Source organism: Vespa velutina, chromosome 2 (assembly GCF_912470025.1).
Source record: "Vespa velutina chromosome 2, iVesVel2.1, whole genome shotgun sequence".
Classification (NCBI taxonomy): Eukaryota; Metazoa; Arthropoda; class Insecta; order Hymenoptera; family Vespidae; genus Vespa; species Vespa velutina.
In genome coordinates this window covers 12,573,758-12,590,959 of record NC_062189.1, presented here as the reverse complement: position 1 = coordinate 12,590,959, position 17,202 = coordinate 12,573,758, and the positions used below count along the sequence as shown (strand labels likewise).

The 17,202-nt window shown below is 33.9% G+C and overlaps 1 protein-coding gene across 3 annotated transcripts in view; it reads left to right on the top strand.

The window, feature by feature from the left end:
* Nucleotides 1-17,202, top strand: part of LOC124957931 — a 406,825-nt gene that overhangs the window by 177,884 nt on the left and 211,739 nt on the right. Inside the window, exon 2 of one of the 3 annotated variants that reach the window (XM_047515497.1) lies at nt 293-491. The exons of the other annotated variants lie outside the window; for them this stretch is intronic. The gene's annotated coding sequence lies outside the window, so the exon portion shown is untranslated. The remainder of the gene's footprint in view (nt 1-292; nt 492-17,202) is intronic. 3 annotated transcript variants of the gene reach the window in all.

Here is a 17,202-nt window from a genome sequence, read left to right as displayed (position 1 = left end):
AAGAGGGAAAAAAAAAAGAGATATTTTATCCTAGATTATTATATAAATGGAACATGTTCTCTTGTCGAGTATGAGATTATTTTAATGCATACACGAAATTTGTTATCTGTTTTTGAGTGAAATAGAAAGAAGAAAGAAAGAATGAAAGAGAAAAGAGTGTAACGCGAGCGCTCTTCTATGAATGCATTTTATATCCCACTTCTTAGACCACCAAAGCCTTTCTTGTCATACCTCTATTTTTATCCTCGACGCTTGCACTATCATTATTTTCTTTATTCTCTTTTTATTACAGGTGAGTAGTATCGCGAACGCCTAGTTATAAAAGGATAAAAAGGTAGCAGGAGCGAGAACGAAAAAGAGAACGAGAACGAGAGAGAAAGAGTGAGAGATAGAAATCTAACAACATCACGACGACACTCAACGATTTGAATAAGCAAGGAAAGCAAATTATACAAATCGACTGACGCACGTCAAAAGTGATCTCTTACAAAGTGAGTATGAAAGAAATGACCTAACCTAAACAAAAAAAAACAAAAAAAGATAAAAAAAAGAAGATGTTAAAAGTAAAACAAATTAGAAAATTAACAAAAATATTATCGAACGATATGTTACTTCTAATACGAAAAGATATTGTGATCTGTGATCTACATAAATATTATCTTTGCTCTTGCAAATGTGCTGTCAATAATTGAATCATTCATAACTTTCATGACCTTCGGTTGATATACAGTTACTCTCATAAATATACGAATACCATAGTGATTGCAAAATTATCGCTTCATATACTTATTTATTATGTGTTTACCGCATTTATTTCGTTGTAATATATTAAAATTTAATCAAAATTAAATACAATTTTGGGATCTCAAAAATATTTAAGCACTTAATAGGTCATAGCTATTTAATAATATATAAACTAAATTATAACAATATTTTAATATTTTGTTGATTGCCTCCTTTTGCCTAATTACTTTTTCTAAACGCGTGGATATATTGGAAATTATTTTTTCTAAATAATTATGCGATATGCGTTTCCAATCTTCTATTAAACGAGCTTTCAAATGTTCTTTCGTTTTTATCAGCATTATTCTAATGTTACGATTCAATAAATCACATAGGTTTTCTATAGGACTTAAGTGTATAGAACTTAAGTGACTGTAGAAAAGAATGTAACATTTTGAGACAATTATATTACAAATATTTTTGAATGATCCGAGATCGAATCATTGTCCTGATAAAACTTAAAACTATCATTTATATCCATTTTTACTGTACTGTATTAAATTTTCTTTTAAAATGTCAAAATATTTATTTTTCTTCAAAATATCTTCGATAAAAATAAGTTCTCTTATCCCAACAGCTGAGACACTGTCCCGTACCATCAACCCTCAACATGACCACCGTCATGTTGTAGAGTCGCTTAAAGATTCTTTCTTTCGAATTGTATGTTAACTTTTTGCCAGACTAATTTTTGCCTGTTGCATCCAGATATCTCAAACTTACTATCGTCGGCAAACATTATTGTCGTTCTACCAGATTTTTTTTCTTTTGAAACAAATTCTTTTGCAAATGTCGTTCATTTCTTTCGATTCATTTCATTTATGAATGTCTTTTTTCGAGCCACCCTTCCATGATTAACCACCTTTATAACAATACTCGGCGAATTATACTAACATGCACTTTCTTTCCACTCTCTTCGAATAATTCTACAGTTAATCTTGGAGCACTTAATTCAGGATTATTCTTCACTTTTCGTAGAATTCTACTCTCCTCGCGTGAATCAAGTAGTTTTGATTGTCCTTTTTGCGGGATAAATCCTATCTTCTTTAGTGTATCTATTGTATAATTGTCCCAAAGTGTTATATTCTCCTCCACAGTCATCAGATTTAAATCCCATAGAAAATCTATGGGATTTATTGAATCGTAACATTAGAATAATGCCGATAAAAACGAAAGAACATTTGAAAGCTCGTTTAATACAAGATAGGGAAAGAATATAGCATAATTATATAGAAAAAATAATTTCTAATATGGCCACGTGTTTAGAAAAAGTAATTAGACAAAAGCGACAAACAACAAAATATAAAGAATATTGTTATAATTTAGTTTATGTATTATTAAATAGCTATGACCTATTAACTGCCCGAATATTTTTGAGACTCTAAAACTGTGTTTAATTTTGATTAAAATTTAATATATTCAACAACAATAAAAAATGAAGTATATATTTTTGTACGTATATGTAATGGAATAGTAGTAGAAGTACTTTAACATATAATATTACAACAAAATAAATTCAGTAAACACATGATAAATAAATATATGAAGCGATAATTTTACAATCATTAAGATGTACGAATATTTATGCGAGTAACTGTAAATGTAAACATAGTTGGTAAAATTTCATATTTTATTGAAATTCTAATGTAGTACAGATGAGCGACTTTATTTACACTCTTAATGATAAATTAATAAATCTCAATGTATTAACCGATCAAATAATCGACGAAAATAGAATAGACAGTTTTTAATTTATTTTTATCTTATTTTTTCATCAGTTCTTAATTTTAAGAAGCGTAAAATCAAAAAAGGGATAGGAAAGAAAAGAAAAGAAGAAAAAAGAAAGAAAGGAAAAAAAGAAATACGGATCATCGAACAGAACCTTTCGTTCAACGTTAAAGGAAAATTCGTCAGTGGTTCGTACAGAAAGTTTACGGTGAAATTTTCGGCTCCTTCTCCAAGATGGCTTCTTTGCTTTTATCTCTTCTTCACGGTCGGACTCTTCTCGACTCGCCTTGAAAATCTCTTGAAGGTAGGAACGAGTGGATGCTGGCGATGCTATACAATCGGAGAATTCGCTGACTTTCTCTCTCGTTCTCTCTCTCTCTCTCTCTCTTTCTCTCTCTTTCTCTCCCTCTCTTTCTCTCTTTCTTTGATCCGTTTTACCACTTTGAACGGTTCTCGACGCGTAAAGCCGTCAGAAGTCTGTGTACGAGAATAAAACGTATATGCGTAAGCTTATGTGTGTAGGTACATTGAAGGCATGTAAGGGTGAAAGTTACAGCGTCTGTATCGGAGCTAATTCGATTCGATAAGGGATAACGGACCGATTACCGGAGGTAACGAGGCTCGCAGATTCTCTGCTTTTATCGTTCGTTCTTCACTTACTTTTCTCTTTATCTCTTTCTACCATTTCTCTTGTTTCCTTCTCTTTCCTTCTCATCATTCCATTTCATCTTTTTTTCACTTTTCCTGGCCTTCAATCCTTTCGTCTTCCTCTCTCTCTCTCTCTCTCTCTCTCTTTCTTTTTTTCTTCTCGTTAACTTCTTCTTTCTTTTTCCATTTATTTCACATACTACATAAAATTGAAATATGTAAACATATATTATTGAAAAAGAATAATTTCTAAAGAAAAATATCTTTGATTCGGTATAACTAATATAATAATCGTACGATCTTTCGTCTTAAGATTATATTTAAAAAGATTATATTCTAAAAAAATGAAGTTTAACGATATGTCTTTAAATGAAGCATAATTTATTTTCTATGCTGATAAGTCGAGACAAATTCTAAATTTCTACTAAATCTCATTTACCATAGTTTAATCGATACTACAGATCTATTTAAGTCGGAACTTAATTTCGTAATAATTTATTATTATGAACGATATTATCTATTTACCGAGCCTATATAAGTTTTATGTACAACCACAAGGAATATATGTATATATATATATATATATATTAGGTTGGTGCGAATGAAATGTCGGATTCTTAAGTGAATATATTAAAGAAAATCCGACATTTCATACGCACCAACCTAATATATATATATATATATATATATATATATATATATATATATATATATATATATATATATCGTGTTTCTTTTCATTCGTTGACTCCACGTGGGAGTCAAAGCATACCGGAATGTAGTAGGGTTTCCCAATTACTCCCTGTATACTATGTTCTTATATCTTCTATAAAAGGCACCGAAGAAAAGCTGATAGTATGCTCTCTTGTAATATTGCGTGCCACTCTCTTTTCCTGCTTTAGAAGGAAAATGAAATCACAACTCGAGCAATCCTTGGGCATTTTCTCTCCCCTCGTACGCCTAGGAAAATTTTCCTCCTTTTTCTTTTCTTTCTAATTTTTCTATTTTTTTTTTTTTCGTCTTTTTTCCTTTCCTTTCGTTTCTTTTCTTTTCTTTTTTATTGACGAACCAGGCAATATTTTTTTGTTCACGATAAGTTTCATGATTTTGTGAACGTTCAAAAATAAATATAACGAACACGAAAATCAAGCTTTTCTCGGGATAAACGATGTCTGCGTCAGCTTATTAGTTGCTCGTATTATTTAAAAGCTTCGGTAAAATGACCAAAGTAAATAAAAAATAGAAACAAATAAATAAATAGAAAAGAAAAAATGAAAAAATAAATTTAAAGAGAAAGAAGTAAGAGAAAGAAAAAGAAGAAGAAGAAGAAGAAGAAGAAGAAAAGAAGCAGAAGAAGTAAAAGTAAAAAAAGAAGGTAGATAACGACGTAATCGATCTTTCGTCTTGCCACGTGCCTCCTCCGTACAAATAAAATTCTACTTGAGCTCTTTATCTTCACTATAGGTCTTCTTTTCGACAATGGAAGAAAAAGTTAGAGGGAAAGAGAGAGAGAGAGAGAGAGAGAGAGAGAGAGAGAGAGAGAGAGAGAGAGAGAGAGAGAGAGAGAGAGAGCTTAAGCAGGCAGAAAGCTCAAACAAGTTCTTTAGAATCTCGTTCCCTTAAGGATAATTCATCGAAATCGAGAGCGAAAAAAAAAAGGGAACGAGACGAATAATCTGATGATGAATCGAACGTTTCAAAAAAGTCAGATCTAAGCTCGTTCATGTATTACACAGACATTTTTCGCGAATCCGTATGATTTCGTTCGCGTATTTCCCAGGAGAGAAAAATAGAGATTGAAAAAAAAAGAAAAAGAAATAAAAAAAGATAAAGAGAAAGAGAGAAAGAGAGAGAAAGAAAGAGAGAGAGAGAGAGAGAGAGAGAGAGAGAGAAAGAGGAAGAGAGAAAGAGAGTGGAAGAAGGTAGATGTGGCGATCCTACACGTTCAGAGAAAAACGTTCGATTCAGGCATGATCAGCGAAGTGCGCATAATCCCTAACGACGGTAATAGAATCACGTAACCATTTCTAACGTCTTGGCCTGTGCATCGTCCCTAGAGTGTACATACCCCATCCGCCATTCTACTATCTTGTATATATCTATATATGTATCTATGTATGTATATATATATATATGTATATATGGATATACGTATGTACATATGTATGTACTAAGGAATTCTCCAAACGACGTTATTACGATCATGCTTGAATGCTAGAACCTTATCGATTTTTCGCAAATTTCGAACGTTCTTACGCATCGTCGAGTACGACAAAGATTCGATTCTTTCTACGAGTCAACTAGATGAAACTATAAGTTCTTGATTTTGTATTTTCTGTCTATCTGTCTGTCTCTCTCTCTCTCTCTCTTTCTCTCTGTCTGAGACTAAAAGTTTGCCAAATCTATAATATCTTCTTCCAAAATCATTTAATCGAATATCTCTTTACGCTATGCTTTTACATATGCACGTATATGAATATATACACGCTTGTATGTATATTATGGATATGAATGCAAACACATATATCACGATATGCATATCGCGTGCAATTAGACACATACGTGCGCGCACGCGAGCCCATCCCTGTATACTAATTCATGTGTGTTCGTATATGCAGGTAAATGGGATTATGTTATTCTATAGAGAGAGAGAGAGAGAGAGAGAGAGAGAAAGAGATAAGCATATATATATATATATATATATATATATATATATATATATATAGACACGTAAGCATACATGCTTATATGCTTAGATAGTCGTGGACAGGTATGGGTTCTAATTGCGAATGTACGTAGACTCATCTCCCTCTCTCCCTCTCTCTCTCTCTCTCTCTATATATATATATATATATCCCTCTCTATCTTCCTCTTATAGAAGGTTGGTCCAGTCACAGAACAAGCATCGGCGTCGGCGTCCCTCGAGCGATAGCTCCCAAATACACTTAAGACTTAATTGAATTCCGACCACCAGTAAGTTCGGGCCATCGTTGCTCTCCTCGCGCTTACCTAAATCATATTGCAATTTATGAAGAGAAAAGGGAGCACGATTCATAAGATGATCCAGAAATTTTCCAGCGGTGTTCAAGAGAAGAAAAAGAAAGAATAAGATAGGAAGAAAGAGAGAAAGAGAGAAAGAGAGAGAGAAAGAGAAAGAGAGAGAGAGAGAGAGAGAGAGAGAGAGGATAATAAAAAGAAAAAAGAATCTATACAAAAGTAAAAAAGAAAAGCTTATTTTATAATATATCGAACCATTCAATACAGCTATTTTTCGAAAGGATTAATTCGTGATGAACGTATTCACGAAGCGAGATTAATTCAACGATAATCTCGATTTAGCGAGGGAAAATTTTTATAAACGTTAAAAACAAAAATTTGTAGATTTTTTCGAATACTCCAATATCCAAATTCAAATTGTGCACTTTCCTTAGTGGATTTATATTTCGAAGTGAGCGCATTAAATGCAACTTTTCGATCTTTTATTTGATTTTTGCGAACCATGAGGCATTGAGTAGATAATGAATAAATGTCTACAGTGATCGAGTGGACATTATCGAAATGAACGAATAAAACTAAAAAAAAGAAAGATAAAGAGAAAGAGAGAAAGAGAGAAAGAGAGAAAGAGAGAAAGAGAGAGAAAACCGCCTACAATTGGTTTTAATCACTTTACATTTGCGTAACACGCTCTGAAAGAAATCCCCTTTTATTTAGAAGTGACGTTTCAACGTTTTAAAGCAATTAATAAATATTCTCTCGTCGGCAAATAAATATTATTCCGCATTTCAATGGGAAAGCTTTCTCGGATACGTCTCTTTAAATTAAATTAAAAGTTATTCGTCAGTAGTAGATGACTCTTTTAATAACGAACAAAAATTTATATGTTCAGTTCCTGTTTTCTCTTTATACTGTACTTTTTTTTTTTATCTATTTACTTTATCCTTTTTTCTTGTTTTTCTCTACTTTTTCTATCGACAACGTATTCGTTACGATCGAAACGAAAAGTAAATTTCCTTTGTGGACTATCATTCACTGACATACATACATCCGTTTCAATTAATGTTATAATAATTATGAATTATTTGAAAAAGTTATGATAATTCACAAAGGGGAAAAAGGAACATCATATAAAACATTTATCCTCTACTTTCTACAAATCGTATTTGCATTACCACATAGACGAACGCATTTGCAAATCCTTTGATAAAACGGAACGACAGGCTTTTGGCGAAAACGAAAATCAGCTCTCAGGGTTTCAATCCTTATCACCACGATTCTCTTCGATTCATTTTTCACCAATAGTTACGATCAGTGACCCGCCGGAAGATCGATGAATGGAATTCGTATAAAGTTGAGAACCGAAGCTAGCTCTTATCCACTCATGCTTCATTCTCCTTTCTCTCTCTCTCTCTCTCTCTCTCTCTCTCCTGTGATCCTTCTTTTTCCCTCATCCGTGTTCAAACACACACACACACACATATATATGTACAGCATACCAAGAGAAGAATCTTTTGCGAATTTAAAGAGAAGGGAAACGTCTAACGAATGATCCACCGAGAAAAAATTTTCCCGCCACGAATCAAGATTCTTTTTTCGTAAATTTTCAAACCTACCAGCAGCTTTCTATTCTTTCTCTTTTTCTTCTCTCTTTTTCTCTTCTTCACTTTTCCTACCTTCTTCTTCTTCCTTTTCTTCTTCTTCATCATCATCATCATTATCATCATTATCATCAACATCATCAACTTTCTCTTTTTTATTCATTCACATGACGTGAAAAACGAACGAACGAATAAAAGAAAAACCCCTTTTTTTTTCTTTTTACTGAAGCATTTTATCAAAGCTTTCAATGAGCCCACGGATTTCTGTCTGTCTCGATTAAAGAACGAAAAGTAGGATGGAAGGAATATCGCGGAAGGAAGGGTGCGCAACCCCTTCTTACTTAAGTACCTTCCGGTTGGCACCCTCTCCTTTACCAAAGTAAAATACTCTTCCTCCGACGAGATGGCCTAACTCTTTCCTCCACGCCCCTCGAAAACCACGGAGTAACACCTTGCATTCATTGGCCGGATAAAGCGAGGAGTAAAACAAATCTAAAGGGTAGAAGGTCGAGAGAAAGTGGATATTTTCTTCTTAACGTTCTTGGATGAAACCTAGATCGTTTTCTTGGATGAATTTTCCTCTCGTTAGCAAATCTTCTTCTCTTTGCGATATAAGTCAAGAAGAAGAAGAGGAAGAAGAACGATGAGGAGGAAGTCGAAAGATTATCGCCTGACTTAATTGAAATCTTCGACGGTACCGGATCGTTTCTGTCTCTTCATCTATGACGTATTAATTACCGAGAATTTAATCGCTCTTGTTCGGGCCAGACGCAGGACCAATCGATAGTTATCGTCGAAAATTGAAGATCACTGCTACAGAATCTTCGATGTTCTTCCGATCATGTCGAATCTTCCAATGAGTCAGCATCGTTCAACTATGAAAGAAAGAAAGAAAAAAAAAACGGAGAACGACCGTCTTACGAGCCTCTTGCGGCAATTTTTCCCATTCTTATTCGTTCTCCCGTTCTCTTAATCATCACATTCCTTATCTTTTGCTATTCCGATTGATTTGTCTAATTAAAATATCATCTGGACATTTATTAAATTCAACATTTCAGACGACACGTGACAAAGTTTTCTTTTTTTCTTTTTCTTTTTCTTTTTTTTCTTTCTTTACAATAATATTCATAACACGTATACGTAGAGAGATTAAATTTTAATTATTTGCATTAATCATTATCACTCACGATCTGTAATATTTTAATATTTCCAATATTTCATTGGAAATAATTTACATAATTTCGTTATTTTTATTTAATTTTATTTAATGATCATTGAAATAATATCCATCAAATATATATTCTACGGTAAAAAAAAAAAAAAAAAGGAAAAAAAAAGAGAAGAAAACAGAGATATAATAAAATTTATTATCTCATATTCAAAATGGAATGTCGAATACGATTCGATACAAGATCATAAAATATTAAAGATGAATTTTAATTCTTTAAAATATTATGACGAAGCTGAAACGATGTTTCAACGAATAAATAGTGTCATTCATCCTATACAGTGCTTATATTTCATTCGTTTACGGGAATTTGATTTGAATAGTACGATTTGAATTGGATGCGACATTAATTTCAAAATCGGATTGTTCTGAATTTCGAAATTCTAAAGTATACCGAGTACATAGAGCTATTCTAAATCTATTCTGTTAATTAAATTCACAGCTTTCTTAAATACTTCTCAAGTATATTAATTTCCTCGTTAAACGATCCTTTAATTGTTAAAACAAGAAAATAATCGTTATTATCGTACAATCTTAAGTCAGACTTAATCATAAAATCAACCCGAAGTTATGATAAAGATTAAAAAAAAAAACAATTCATTGGAAAAGAAAATTTTTTATACATATACAATTCTCATCGAAGTAAACTATTTACGAGAATTTAAACCCTCGTATAAATAAATGCAACGTAACCCCTCTCGACGAAAAAACTCAGATCTTTCCTATCTATTCTTTTTCTTCTTCTTCTTCTTCTTCTTCTTCTTCACCTTCTTCTTCTTCTTCTTCCTCGTCCTCTTCCTCCTCCTTCTCATCTTTTTCCTCCTTTTCCTCCTTCTCTTACATCTTTCTCTTTCTTTGCTTCTTCTCTCTCTCCTCTTCTTACCAGCCTCCCTAACGACCTTCCACAAAAGAATAATACGAATCCCAGGAGGTGCTTCTGGTTTACGATCCAACTCCTTTCCCGTCTCTCACCTGGCGCATTTCCACGCCAGTTTTCCCTTTTTCTCCCATTTCCTCCACCCATGCGTTCTAGAACCGCGCCTGGCGAGCCATCCCTTCTTTCTCTCTCTCTCTCTCTCTCTCTTTCTCTTTCTCTCTCTCTCTCTCTCTTTCTCTCTCCATGGAACTGTAGCTCTAGCTCTAGTGCCAACTTGATTGTGTTTTTACATTGAAAAAGGTTCGAAGTTGAGAAGAAAGAAAAGATGTAAAAGAGAAACTAAAAGAGAAAGAGAGAAAGAGATAGAAAGGATGGTAAACATTGGACACTCTTATCATTATATTCACCTACTTTCCTTCCTTTTCTTCCTCGTCATTCGTATAACCCCTATAAATTCGACACAAATGTTAGTAACAACGACGACTAAAGTAACAGTTTAACGAACATCCTTATTGTCGCTTCATTATAAGTACTATTTTCTAAAGGCAATGGTCGACAGTAAACAAGGTGCTAATATTCGGGGAAGAAACAAATTTAAGTATTACGTGCAACACTGACTAGTTTCATTTGTTTCAACGAAATTGAACAGCTGCGTGATCGTTTCGTTAGAACATTCCTCTGATAGGTTTAAGGGAAAAGGCCTATGAAAACTTTACGGCACGACTTTCCGATTGGACTTCATATCCTACCTCCGAACTTTTCATTCCCTTCTATTCTCTTTACCTTGGGTTTTATCGTCGCTCGTTTCCGCTATCCCCTTTTTCTACTACGATCGAAATAATCCATTGACATTTAAGTGTACCGTCATTGAAAGAACATTTCTATACGGGAAATAAAAATTATTTTTTATCGAGCTAGTAATAATAAAATACATTTGATTTTGATGTTACAACAAATAATATTATCAATTTAATTTACGACGTATACTGCCGTAATATCTGCGAAACAAATAATATCAATATAAATGAAATGAAAAAGAAACATTATCGCGATGAATGATAAAAAAGAAAAAAAAAAAAAAAAAAAAAACACTCGCGGAAAATTGAAAAAGTATCGATCGAAACCTCGATTCGCATTCACCACAGTAATTTTGTTCGATTGGACAATCTCTTAATCGAACATTACGCATTCAAAAGTTCGAAATGTAACGAAAGGGAATCTTTTGGAATCTGTTTTGATGTTTCGTTACGATTAAAAAATAAAAAAAAAAAAATATTACTCACGAAAAATTGAGAATATATCGATGAAAACTTCGATTAGTATTCACCACAATGATTTTGTTCGATTAGACAATCTCTTAATCCGTAAACTATCCATTCGAAAGTTCGAAGTGTAACGAGAGGGCATCTTTTTGATTCTCTCTTTCGGTGTCTCGTCGAGTAGGTAACACTATAGAAGCGACGATATCACGCTTAAAGTCTTAAAGGCCGGTAGTATCGTCGAGGTTGGAAGGGATATCCGGTGTCCTTCTCGTCGGGAAGGAGTTGAGATACAAGTCCGATAAGTGAGAGGCGCTTAGGCGAAGCGGAACGAGGATTATCCGGAGTCCTCTCAGGAATCCCAAAGGGACGGTCTTCTATCCCCACCCCCTTTCTCTTTCTCTCTCTCTCTCTCTCTTTCTCTCTTGCTTTTTCTTCGATTTCGACCACGTCCAGAGGTAGCTTCGAGATATCAAACGTGGTAACGAGAGAGATGGAAGAAAAGAACGAACACTCGAGGAATACCATCTATATATATATATATATGTGTGTGTGTGTGTGTGTGTGTGTGTGTCCGAGAAAAGGAAAGCCATGACAATCGTTCGAGAGGGGTGAATAAGAGGATGGAAGATAGAAAAGGAATCTTCAGATAGATTACACTGAGAATACACTGTCGATCGTCGAATCGTCGCCTACCAGCCGGCGATCTCTTTCCTTTTCACATTTATCTATCCATTTGTCTAATTCCCTTGGTTTTATCGTTCGACTATCTTTCCTTCCAAGGTAAGATCGTGAGTAGGATGGTAATAAAATGATCCGATCTCTTTTCCCCTTTTTTTTCTTTGTCCCTTTGCCGATAACCAGAGAGAGTATAATACTGATATTCTTTGCGATTTCTTTATGAGTACAATCGTATCTATTTTCTCGATCAGTTTTTTTTTTTCCTTTTTCTTTTTTTTTATTTTAATCGATATAATGTATTACCCCGTGAAGAGCTCCTATAAGCTTCGCTAAAATCGATTGATGGTCTTCTCTTCTTCTTTTTTATTTATTTTGTTTTTTTTTTTTTCTTCCTTCGTGTCTCTCTTGTTTCTTCTTTGTAGAGACAAAAGACAAAGGATGTGTGTGTGTGTATATATATATATATGTATATATATGTACAAGAGAAACCAGAAGAGAACGTGCTGAGACAGCAGCTATGTGCATTTTCTCTCTTTTTCTCTCTCCCTCTCTCTCTTTCTCTCCTCGACTCGTATTCACCACCTTGCAAATCCTTGAGTGTAAGTCTCGGAATATCCTCACCTTGCCCTCCAATATCTTTGTTCTATGTAAAACCAATGTTAAGTCAGAATCTAGGAAGATATAATTCCCTTGGCAATCCGTTTACCTACGATCTGGATTAAATATATATATATATATATATATTGTGTAAATAATATAATATAATCATCCGATATCCTCTCTATTAATCTAAGTAATGTAAAATTATTAATAAACGTAAAGATCACTAAGTTCTTTTATGAACTTGTACATTAATCAAATTTTCTCGTTTAATTAAATTTTTATTTAATGCTTTTTAATTGATATTTATTAAACGTGAAAAAAAAAAAAGAAAAAAGAGAGAAAAATAATGTATTTATTACGTAAGATTTACATTTTTATCAATGAATAGATTAGATTTCTAAAAAAAAATCGTTGAAACTTAGCGGTCGATGTTACCGAAGAAAGCGTTCGATTAATTAAACGTAGGGAAGGAAAATTGAGGGCAGGAGTAACGTATCGTCGGACCGAAAAAAGGAAAAACAACATCGGCGGCCGATAAAAGAGCGTTTCTTACAAAAACGAGAGAGGCTAGGTTAATGGATTCACTGGCCGGTTCTAGTTTACTATCGAAATATCCACACCCTTCAATATATCGCGTCTTTGGCACGTTGGCGATTGGTAAGCGAGCCTGCTCGACCTTGCACGATGTGTGTAGCCGAGCTCGGTGGTTCCACCACGTAAAAGTCAAAGCGATTAAAGTCTTTTTGCCGTGGCCAACGTACCCTTTGCATGGATAATTGCGCGACTAAAGCACGCGAGGTTTAACGAGACGGGTGTCAAAAAGAAGAGTTAAGCGGAAAAGGTTAAAGGCGAATTAAGTAAAGGAGAAAAGAAGGAGATAGGGAGACAGTGTAAAATAAAGAGAGATAGAGAGAGAAAGAAAGAGAGAGAGAGAGAGAGAGAGAGAGAGAGAAAGAGAGAGAGAGATGAGCCCATACGATTTGTGTTCTTTCAACAGACGGACTTGCTGAAAAATGTGCAAAAAAGAAATAGCTAGATGTTCGCTTAATTTCAAGCGTACCCCCTTCGCGCTTTTACCCGAGTTCCGGTAATTGCGTCTGTGTGAGTGTTCGAATGAACACGATTGGTCAATTTCTTCCAACCAACCAACGATCCAGCCAACGTTGGTTCGTTTCTAACACATACCTTAACAACCGTTTCGAATTTATCGTCCTCGATCGGAACGATTTTATCGGATTGCGTGTATATTTATAGGGGAAAAAGTATTTCTTTTTTCTATTTTTTTTTTTTTTTTTTTTTTTTAAATAAAAACTTTGCTCGAACAAAACTATTAAATTTCATCGAGTACGCGTTTGTCCGTCCGATATATGTATCGATTTAAAAAAGGGGTAAATAATACAATACTTTTATTTCTCTTTATTTCTTCGTGTAATGAAAATCAGACAAAAGAGTTCGAATCGAGGAACTAATAGAGAAGGTAGGTGGAGTAATATCGTCTCGAAGGTCTCGAATAGACGACGATGATGATGAAAAAAACGACAACGGAGATAATCGGAAACACTTCGCCATCGCAACGACACTCGCTATTCTCTTTTTCAGTTCTGTCTTATTCTTGTCCGTATTTCTTTCTCTTTCTCTCTCTCTCTCTCTCTCTCTCTCTCTCTCTCTCCCTATTTCTTTTCCGATTGGTGACAGGAAGCGAACGTTTTCTTTCCAGCGAAGAAACGTGAACGGTTTCGTAAGTTTGCGTTTGACGATTTCGCTTTATTCAACAGAATGAAAAAGAGGAGAGAAAGAGGAAGAGAAGAAGAAAGAGAGAAAGGGAGAGAGAGAGGAAATAAGAATAAAAAAAAAAAGAAGACGGACGAAGAAGAAACATTGGACGTTAGCTCCTTCGAAAGAAGCTTTCCTTTGTTTCTTTCAATCTTTCCTATCGTTCTCTTTCATTTCTTCAATCCCCTGTTATCCTCCTACCCTATTCTGTCTCTCTCTCTCTCTCTCTCTCTCTCTTTCTTTCTTAAACTTTCTCTTTCTCTTATTCTCGCTTGTACCCAGCGCTCTTGTTATTTTCAGCTGTGCTTTTCAAGCTTTGTTAACAGCTACATGTTCCTATTCGGTTTCGTAATCGCAAAGGAAAAGCTGAACATCAGCCAATGCTTCTCTCTCTCTCTCTCTCTCTCTCTCTCTTTCTCTATTCCTATCACTCTTGTTTTTTTCTCCTTTTCTTTTCTATTTCCTTTGCACGTAACCGCATAATGCCTATCATTGTTTCGTTCTAATTATAAGAAATCGTTACTGAAGGGAACTCTAGTAAAGCTTTTAGAGGTCTATAAGCGTCACGCGTTATCATATAATCTCGAATAAAGCTTAGAAGCTAGTATAAGCCTCAGCTATTATCTTAATATCTATCCAGCCGTGCTTTGGCTTATGTACTATTCTCTTCTATTCGGTTTTCGAGTACCCGAATATTTTCACGTTTAAACGTTTCATGCCGAATTATACATCGCTATTTTGAGACCTTTGCTGAAAACGCGGAAAATTTTCATTTCATTTCGAATACGATCGTTTATATATAATATTGTTATATCAATCTCAAATAATATTGAAAATATTGTGATATTTTTTGATATGTATACTTAGATAGATCAAACAATTTAGAGATCTTCATCTTTTGAAAAGGATCTATTCTACCCTCTGTCAACATTACGAAATTATTATTCTATTTGATATATGTATATATGAATTAATTAATTATAATAATATCGTACGAATCTTCGTTAATTAAATCTTAAAGAGAAAATTAAAAAAAGAAAAAAGAAGAAGAAAAAAAATAATGTTCTCGATGGTCGACCATATTAAAATATAAAAGGAAATATTATAATTTCAATTTGAAAATGACCGAGATCAATTTTTAAAATGAAACAATCTCTATCTTCTCTCACGAATTTCCCTAAATTTTGTCCTAATGACATCGAAAGAACTAGACCGTAGGATCGTCGATGAGAAGCCGAGTAAATGATGCAAAAACTGAAGTTGCCCAGATACGGATTAGCGTCGTAGTCCTTGGCATTGCTTACTGTGTTTCCTCCTGGTTGTCGTCTTTTCGTATGCAAGTCGTCTTGGATAGCCGCTCTTATTAAGATACTATACCAAGGTACGAGACTGGATCGCATTACATGGTTTCAGCTCATTAACTGGATGCATCCCAACTTTCCTTGGCATCTCGACGAAAGTTCACCGGGAACGTAACCACCGTCACCGAATCGTCTCTCTTCTCTGTCTAACCATATCACGGAATACCTATATTTTGAACAAACTTGAGCTTGCGCGCGCATTTGTATGTACATGTGTATACATGTATCAATGTATGAGAAAGAAAAAGAGATAAGAAATACTTAAACATGATACTATTATCATCATACTCTTTAATAGATCAATGTTAACGTTGATAACATCGAAATTGTTGATTTTATTTTTTTTAACTATTACAGATGGATATACATTTAATTATGATTTTTCTTAATAACGAACGAACAATAAAATATATGTCTTGATGATGAACATTATGAAAAATAAAAGGAATAAAGAAAAAAAAAAAAAAAACAACATTAAAAAAGAAAAGAAAAAAGAAAAAAAAAAAGAAAAAGGAAATGGATGAAAAATGCGAGGTATACCTAAAAGGAAAGCGAAAGATCGCAAGAAAGAAAGACGTGCTTTTAATGCGGCATCGAAACAAAAATAAAAAGAAAGAGAGGATAAGAGAGTCAAGATAAAAAAGCGCGTAAATCGGTTCGTTCGCTTCGGTTGGTTTGCCATACCAACGTAAAAACGTCCAAGAAGTCCCTATTACATTCCCTTCCTCTCCTCCCACTACCATCACCCCCCAACCGAAACTTCCTTCCAATGAGACTCCCTTTCTCGCGTTTTTTCTTTCTCTTTCGCTCTTTACCTCCCACGCGTTCATCGTGTTTGCTCCAACTGCTCATCTTTTCGATAGTCAAGAGAAATCTGTAAGAGCGTACTACAAATATCGTGCGTGACGACGGCGAAACCGCTCATTAGTTCCGGAGAATTCGTCTTTCCTCTCCCTAATTATCTACCAAACTACACTCGCATAGCATTCGGCTATTAACGCCGAGACTCTTTCTCTTTCTCTCTTTCTTTCATTTTTTTTTTTTTTTTTTTTTTTTTTTTTTTTTTTTTTTTTTTTAATTCCACTGTAGAAATCTGCCAAGAGTTTCAGATCTTTAACTGTGTCTTTAGCTTTCCCCTTTTTCTCGACTATTCACCTTATATTTTTATCATTTAAAAGTATTCCCGATCATCCGTCCATAAGCTGTAAAGTATTATTTTTTATGAAAGAAATATCTCATCAATCAATTGTTCAGGATTTTCGTATAATCGAAAAAAAAAAAAATACAAAGGAAAAAAGAAGAAAAGAAGAAAAATATCGTGATTTATTGTAGATCTTAAATATCTCATTAAAAAAAGAATGCAACCAAAATGCAATAGAACATTCGTTAGAAGAAAAGTATCCTTTCTAATCTCGAAAAACGTAAAATAACTGATTGATCTTTATATTAAATCGATTTATATATATATATTTATATATATATATATATATATATATCTTCTACTGCATTTAAGATACGATCTATATTCCAGGATGGAAATAATCGCATATCCGCGACTTTTTCTTCTTCTTCTTCTTCTTCTTCTTCTTCTTCTTATTCTTCTTCTTCTTATTCTTCTTCCTCAAGTGTGTCGACATTGCGGCCAAGTGTAAAGTGCATTGATGTTCTC